Raw genomic sequence first — 7,807 nt, forward strand, 5'->3', positions numbered from 1 at the left:
AACCAAACTTTTATAACAGCTAAACCAAACGTTTCCAATGTAAATTTCCACCTTTATATAGTGTAAAAAGACATCCTGAAGCCTGGGCAGTCATTAATTTGATTGTCCAATATTTCCCTTCTGAGATAATGCCTCTCATAGCAAATGTGTACAGCGCGAGCTGAAAATGCATTTACAGCACTAAAAAACCAAACTTTTATAACAGCTAAACCAAACGTTTCCAATGTACATTTCCACCTTTATATAGTGTAGAAAGGCATCCTGAAGCCTGGAAAGTCATTAATTTGATTGTCCAGTATTTCCTTCATGAGATATTGCAACACTTAGAAAAAGTGTACAGCGCCAGCAGACAATGAATTTTCAGCACTAAAAAAACGAAACTTCATTAACAGCTAAACTAAACGTTTCCAATGTAAATTTCCACCCTTATATAGTGTAAAAAGACATCCTGAAGCCTGGGCAGTCATTAATTTGATTGTCCAATATTTCCCTTATGAGATAATGCCTCTCATAGCAAATGTGTACAGCGCGAGCTGAAAATGCATTTACAGCACTAAAAAACCAAACTTTTATAACAGCTAAACCAAACGTTTCCAATGTAAATTTCCACCTTTATATAGTGTAGAAAGGCATCCTGAAGCCTGGAAAGTCATTAATTTGATTGTCCAGTATTTCCTTCATGAGATATTGCAACACTTAGAAAAAGTGTACAGCGCCAGCAGACAATGAATTTTCAGCACTAAAAAAACGAAACTTCATTAACAGCTAAACCAAACGTTTCCAATGTAAATTTCCACATTTATAGAGTGTAAAAAGGCATCCTGAAGCCTGGGAAGTCATTAATTTGATTGTCCAGTATTTCCCTTATGAGATAATGCCTCACACAGCAAATGTGTACAGTGCGAGCTGAAAATGCATTTTCAGCACTAAAAAAAACAAACTTTTATAACAGCTAAACCAAACGTTTCCAATGTAAATTTCCACCTTTATATAGTGTAAAAAGACATCCTGAAGCCTGGGCAGTCATTAATTTGATTGTCCAATATTTCCCTTCTGAGATAATGCCTCTCATAGCAAATGTGTACAGCGCGAGCTGAAAATGCATTTACAGCACTAAAAAACCAAACTTTTATAACAGCTAAACCAAACGTTTCCAATGTACATTTCCACCTTTATATAGTGTAGAAAGGCATCCTGAAGCCTGGAAAGTCATTAATTTGATTGTCCAGTATTTCCTTCATGAGATATTGCAACACTTAGAAAAAGTGTACAGCGCCAGCAGACAATGAATTTTCAGCACTAAAAAAACGAAACTTCATTAACAGCTAAACTAAACGTTTCCAATGTAAATTTCCACCCTTATATAGTGTAAAAAGACATCCTGAAGCCTGGGCAGTCATTAATTTGATTGTCCAATATTTCCCTTATGAGATAATGCCTCTCATAGCAAATGTGTACAGCGCGAGCTGAAAATGCATTTACAGCACTAAAAAACCAAACTTTTATAACAGCTAAACCAAACGTTTCCAATGTAAATTTCCACCTTTATATAGTGTAGAAAGGCATCCTGAAGCCTGGAAAGTCATTAATTTGATTGTCCAGTATTTCCTTCATGAGATATTGCAACACTTAGAAAAAGTGTACAGCGCCAGCAGACAATGAATTTTCAGCACTAAAAAAACGAAACTTCATTAACAGCTAAACCAAACGTTTCCAATGTAAATTTCCACATTTATAGAGTGTAAAAAGGCATCCTGAAGCCTGGGAAGTCATTAATTTGATTGTCCAGTATTTCCCTTATGAGATAATGCCTCACACAGCAAATGTGTACAGTGCGAGCTGAAAATGCATTTTCAGCACTAAAAAAAACAAACTTTTATAACAGCTAAACCAAACGTTTCCAATGTAAATTTCCACCTTTATATAGTGTAAAAAGACATCCTGAAGCCTGGGCAGTCATTAATTTGATTGTCCAATATTTCCCTTCTGAGATAATGCCTCTCATAGCAAATGTGTACAGCGCGAGCTGAAAATGCATTTACAGCACTAAAAAACCAAACTTTTATAACAGCTAAACCAAACGTTTCCAATGTACATTTCCACCTTTATATAGTGTAGAAAGGCATCCTGAAGCCTGGAAAGTCATTAATTTGATTGTCCAGTATTTCCTTCATGAGATATTGCAACACTTAGAAAAAGTGTACAGCGCCAGCAGACAATGAATTTTCAGCACTAAAAAAACGAAACTTCATTAACAGCTAAACTAAACGTTTCCAATGTAAATTTCCACCCTTATATAGTGTAAAAAGACATCCTGAAGCCTGGGCAGTCATTAATTTGATTGTCCAATATTTCCCTTATGAGATAATGCCTCTCATAGCAAATGTGTACAGCGCGAGCTGAAAATGCATTTACAGCACTAAAAAACCAAACTTTTATAACAGCTAAACCAAACGTTTCCAATGTAAATTTCCACCTTTATATAGTGTAGAAAGGCATCCTGAAGCCTGGAAAGTCATTAATTTGATTGTCCAGTATTTCCTTCATGAGATATTGCAACACTTAGAAAAAGTGTACAGCGCCAGCAGACAATGAATTTTCAGCACTAAAAAAACGAAACTTCATTAACAGCTAAACCAAACGTTTCCAATGTAAATTTCCACATTTATAGAGTGTAAAAAGGCATCCTGAAGCCTGGGAAGTCATTAATTTGATTGTCCAGTATTTCCCTTATGAGATAATGCCTCACATAGCAAATGTGTACAGTGCGAGCTGAAAATGCATTTTCAGCACTAAAAAACCAAACTTTTATAACAGCTAAACCAAACGTTTCCAATGTAAATTTCCACCTTTATATAGTGTAAAAAGACATCCTGAAGCCTGGGCAGTCATTAATTTGATTGTCCAGTATTTCCCTTATGAGATAATGCCTCACACAGCAAATGTGTACAGTGCGAGCTGAAAATGCATTTTCAGCACTAAAAAAACCAAACTTTTATAACAGCTAAACCAAACGTTTCCAATGTAAATTTCCACCTTTATATAGTGTAAAAAGACATCCTGAAGCCTGGGCAGTCATTAATTTGATTGTCCAATATTTCCCTTCTGAGATAATGCCTCTCATAGCAAATGTGTACAGCGCGAGCTGAAAATGCATTTACAGCACTAAAAAACCAAACTTTTATAACAGCTAAACCAAACGTTTCCAATGTACATTTCCACCTTTATATAGTGTAGAAGGCATCCTGAAGCCTGGAAAGTCATTAATTTGATTGTCCAGTATTTCCTTCATGAGATATTGCAACACTTAGAAAAAGTGTACAGCGCCAGCAGACAATGAATTTTCAGCACTAAAAAAACGAAACTTAATTAACAGCTAAACTAAACGTTTCCAATGTAAATTTCCACCCTTATATAGTGTAAAAAGACATCCTGAAGCCTGGGCAGTCATTAATTTGATTGTCCAATATTTCCCTTATGAGATAATGCCTCTCATAGCAAATGTGTACAGCGCGAGCTGAAAATGCATTTTCAGCACTAAAAAACCAAACTTTTATAACAGCTAAACCAAACGTTTCCAATGTAAATTTCCACCTTTATATAGTGTAGAAAGGCATCTTGAAGCCTGGAAAGTCATTAATTTGATTGTCCAGTATTTCCTTCATGAGATATTGCAACACTTAGAAAAAGTGTACAGCGCCAGCAGACAATGAATTTTCAGCACTAAAAAAACGAAACTTCATTAACAGCTAAACCAAACGTTTCCAATGTAAATTTCCACATTTATAGAGTGTAAAAAGGCATCCTGAAGCCTGGGAAGTCATTAATTTGATTGTCCAGTATTTCCCTTATGAGATAATGCCTCACATAGCAAATGTGTACAGTGCGAGCTGAAAATGCATTTTCAGCACTAAAAAACCAAACTTTTATAACAGCTAAACCAAACGTTTCCAATGTAAATTTCCACCTTTATATAGTGTAAAAAGACATCCTGAAGCCTGGGCAGTCATTAATTTGATTGTCCAGTATTTCCCTTATGAGATAATGCCTCACATAGCAAATGTGTACAGTGCGAGCTGAAAATGCATTTTCAGCACTAAAAAAACCAAACTTTTATAACAGCTAAACCAAACGTTTCCAATGTAAATTTCCACCTTTATATAGTGTAAAAAGACATCCTGAAGCCTGGGCAGTCATTAATTTGATTGTCCAATATTTCCCTTCTGAGATAATGCCTCTCATAGCAAATGTGTACAGCGCGAGCTGAAAATGCATTTACAGCACTAAAAAACCAAACTTTTATAACAGCTAAACCAAACGTTTCCAATGTACATTTCCACCTTTATATAGTGTAGAAAGGCATCCTGAAGCCTGGAAAGTCATTAATTTGATTGTCCAGTATTTCCTTCATGAGATATTGCAACACTTAGAAAAAGTGTACAGCGCCAGCAGACAATGAATTTTCAGCACTAAAAAAACGAAACTTCATTAACAGCTAAACCAAACGTTTCCAATGTAAATTTCCACCTTTATATAGTGTAGAAAGGCATCCTGAAGCCTGGAAAGTCATTAATTTGATTGTCCAGTATTTCCTTCATGAGATATTGCAACACTTAGAAAAAGTGTACAGCGCCAGCAGACAATGAATTTTCAGCACTAAAAAAACGAAACTTCATTAACAGCTAAACTAAACGTTTCCAATGTAAATTTCCACCCTTATATAGTGTAAAAAGACATCCTGAAGCCTGGGCAGTCATTAATTTGATTGTCCAATATTTCCCTTATGAGATAATGCTTCTCATAGCAAATGTGTACAGCGCGAGCTGAAAATGCATTTACAGCACTAAAAAACCAAACTTTTATAACAGCTAAACCAAACGTTTCCAATGTAAATTTCCACCTTTATATAGTGTAGAAAGGCATCCTGAAGCCTGGAAAGTCATTAATTTGATTGTCCAGTATTTCCTTCATGAGATATTGCAACACTTAGAAAAAGTGTACAGCGCCAGCAGACAATGAATTTTCAGCACTAAAAAAACGAAACTTCATTAACAGCAAAACTAAACGTTTCCAATGTAAATTTCCACCTTTATATAGTGTAAAAAGACATCCTGAAGCCTGGGCAGTCATTAATTTGATTGTCCAATATTTCCCTTATGAGATAATGCCTCTCATAGCAAATGTGTACAGCGCGAGCTGAAAATGCATTTACAGCACTAAAAAACCAAACTTTTATAACAGCTAAACCAAACGTTTCCAATGTAAATTTCCACCTTTATATAGTGTAGAAAGGCATCCTGAAGCCTGGAAAGTCATTAATTTGATTGTCCAGTATTTCCTTCATGAGATATTGCAACACTTAGAAAAAGTGTACAGCGCCAGCAGACAACGAATTTTCAACACTAAAAAAAACGAAACTTCATTAACAGCTAAACCAAACGTTTCCAATGTAAATGTCCACATTTATAGAGTGTAAAAAGGCATCCTGAAGCCTGGGAAGTCATTAATTTGATTGTCCAGTATTTCCCTTATGAGATAATGCCTCACATAGCAAATGTGTACAGTGCGAGCTGAAAATGCATTTTCAGCACTAAAAAACCAAACTTTTATAACAGCTAAACCAAACGTTTCCAATGTAAATTTCCACCTTTATATAGTGTAAAAAGACATCCTGAAGCCTGGGCAGTCATTAATTTGATTGTCCAGTATTTCCCTTATGAGATAATGCCTCACATAGCAAATGTGTACAGTGCGAGCTGAAAATGCATTTTCAGCACTAAAAAAACCAAACTTTTATAACAGCTAAACCAAACGTTTCCAATGTAAATTTCCACCTTTATATAGTGTAAAAAGACATCCTGAAGCCTGGGCAGTCATTAATTTGATTGTCCAATATTTCCCTTCTGAGATAATGCCTCTCATAGCAAATGTGTACAGCGCGAGCTGAAAATGCATTTACAGCACTAAAAAACCAAACTTTTATAACAGCTAAACCAAACGTTTCCAATGTACATTTCCACCTTTATATAGTGTAGAAAGGCATCCTGAAGCCTGGAAAGTCATTAATTTGATTGTCCAGTATTTCCTTCATGAGATATTGCAACACTTAGAAAAAGTGTACAGCGCCAGCAGACAATGAATTTTCAGCACTAAAAAAACGAAACTTCATTAACAGCTAAACCAAACGTTTCCAATGTAAATTTCCACCTTTATATAGTGTAGAAAGGCATCCTGAAGCCTGGAAAGTCATTAATTTGATTGTCCAGTATTTCCTTCATGAGATATTGCAACACTTAGAAAAAGTGTACAGCGCCAGCAGACAATGAATTTTCAGCACTAAAAAAACGAAACTTCATTAACAGCTAAACTAAACGTTTCCAATGTAAATTTCCACCCTTATATAGTGTAAAAAGACATCCTGAAGCCTGGGCAGTCATTAATTTGATTGTCCAATATTTCCCTTATGAGATAATGCTTCTCATAGCAAATGTGTACAGCGCGAGCTGAAAATGCATTTACAGCACTAAAAAAACCAAACTTTTATAACAGCTAAACCAAACGTTTCCAATGTAAATTTCCACCTTTATATAGTGTAGAAAGGCATCCTGAAGCCTGGAAAGTCATTAATTTGATTGTCCAGTATTTCCTTCATGAGATATTGCAACACTTAGAAAAAGTGTACAGCGCCAGCAGACAATGAATTTTCAGCACTAAAAAAACGAAACTTCATTAACAGCAAAACTAAACGTTTCCAATGTAAATTTCCACCTTTATATAGTGTAAAAAGACATCCTGAAGCCTGGGCAGTCATTAATTTGATTGTCCAATATTTCCCTTATGAGATAATGCCTCTCATAGCAAATGTGTACAGCGCGAGCTGAAAATGCATTTACAGCACTAAAAAACCAAACTTTTATAACAGCTAAACCAAACGTTTCCAATGTAAATTTCCACCTTTATATAGTGTAGAAAGGCATCCTGAAGCCTGGAAAGTCATTAATTTGATTGTCCAGTATTTCCTTCATGAGATATTGCAACACTTAGAAAAAGTGTACAGCGCCAGCAGACAACGAATTTTCAACACTAAAAAAAACGAAACTTCATTAACAGCTAAACCAAACGTTTCCAATGTAAATTTCCACATTTATAGAGTGTAAAAAGGCATCCTGAAGCCTGGGAAGTCATTAATTTGATTGTCCAGTATTTCCCTTATGAGATAATGCCTCTCATTGCAAATGTGTACAGCGCGAGCTGAAAATGCATTTTCAGCACTAAAAAACCAAACTTTTATAACACCTAAACCAAACGTTTCCAATGTAAATTTCCTCCTTTATATAGTGTAAAAAGACATCCTGAAGCCTGGGCAGTCATTAATTTGATTGTCCAATATTTCCCTTATGAGATAATGCCTCTCATAGCAAATGTGTACAGCGCGAGCTGAAAATGCATTTACAGCACTAAAAAACCAAACTTTTATAACAGCTAAACCAAACGTTTCCAATGTAAATTTCCACCTTTATATAGTGTAGAAAGGCATCCTGAAGCCTGGAAAGTCATTAATTTGATTGTCCAGTATTTCCTTCATGAGATATTGCAACATTTAGAAAAAGTGTACAGCGCCAGCAGACAATGAATTTTCAGCACTAAAAAAACGAAACTTCATTAACAGCTAAACTAAACGTTTCCAATGTAAATTTCCACCTTTATATAGTGTAAAAAGACATCCTGAAGCCCGGGCAGCCATTAATTTGATTGTCCAATATTTCCCTTATGAGATAATGCCTCTCATAGCAAATGTGTACAGCGC

Source organism: Idiotropiscis lumnitzeri, unplaced genomic scaffold (genome assembly GCF_059441095.1).
Source record: "Idiotropiscis lumnitzeri isolate Australia: NSW breed Sydney's pygmy pipehorse unplaced genomic scaffold, RoL_Ilum_1.0 HiC_scaffold_138, whole genome shotgun sequence".
Classification (NCBI taxonomy): domain Eukaryota; kingdom Metazoa; phylum Chordata; class Actinopteri; order Syngnathiformes; family Syngnathidae; genus Idiotropiscis; species Idiotropiscis lumnitzeri.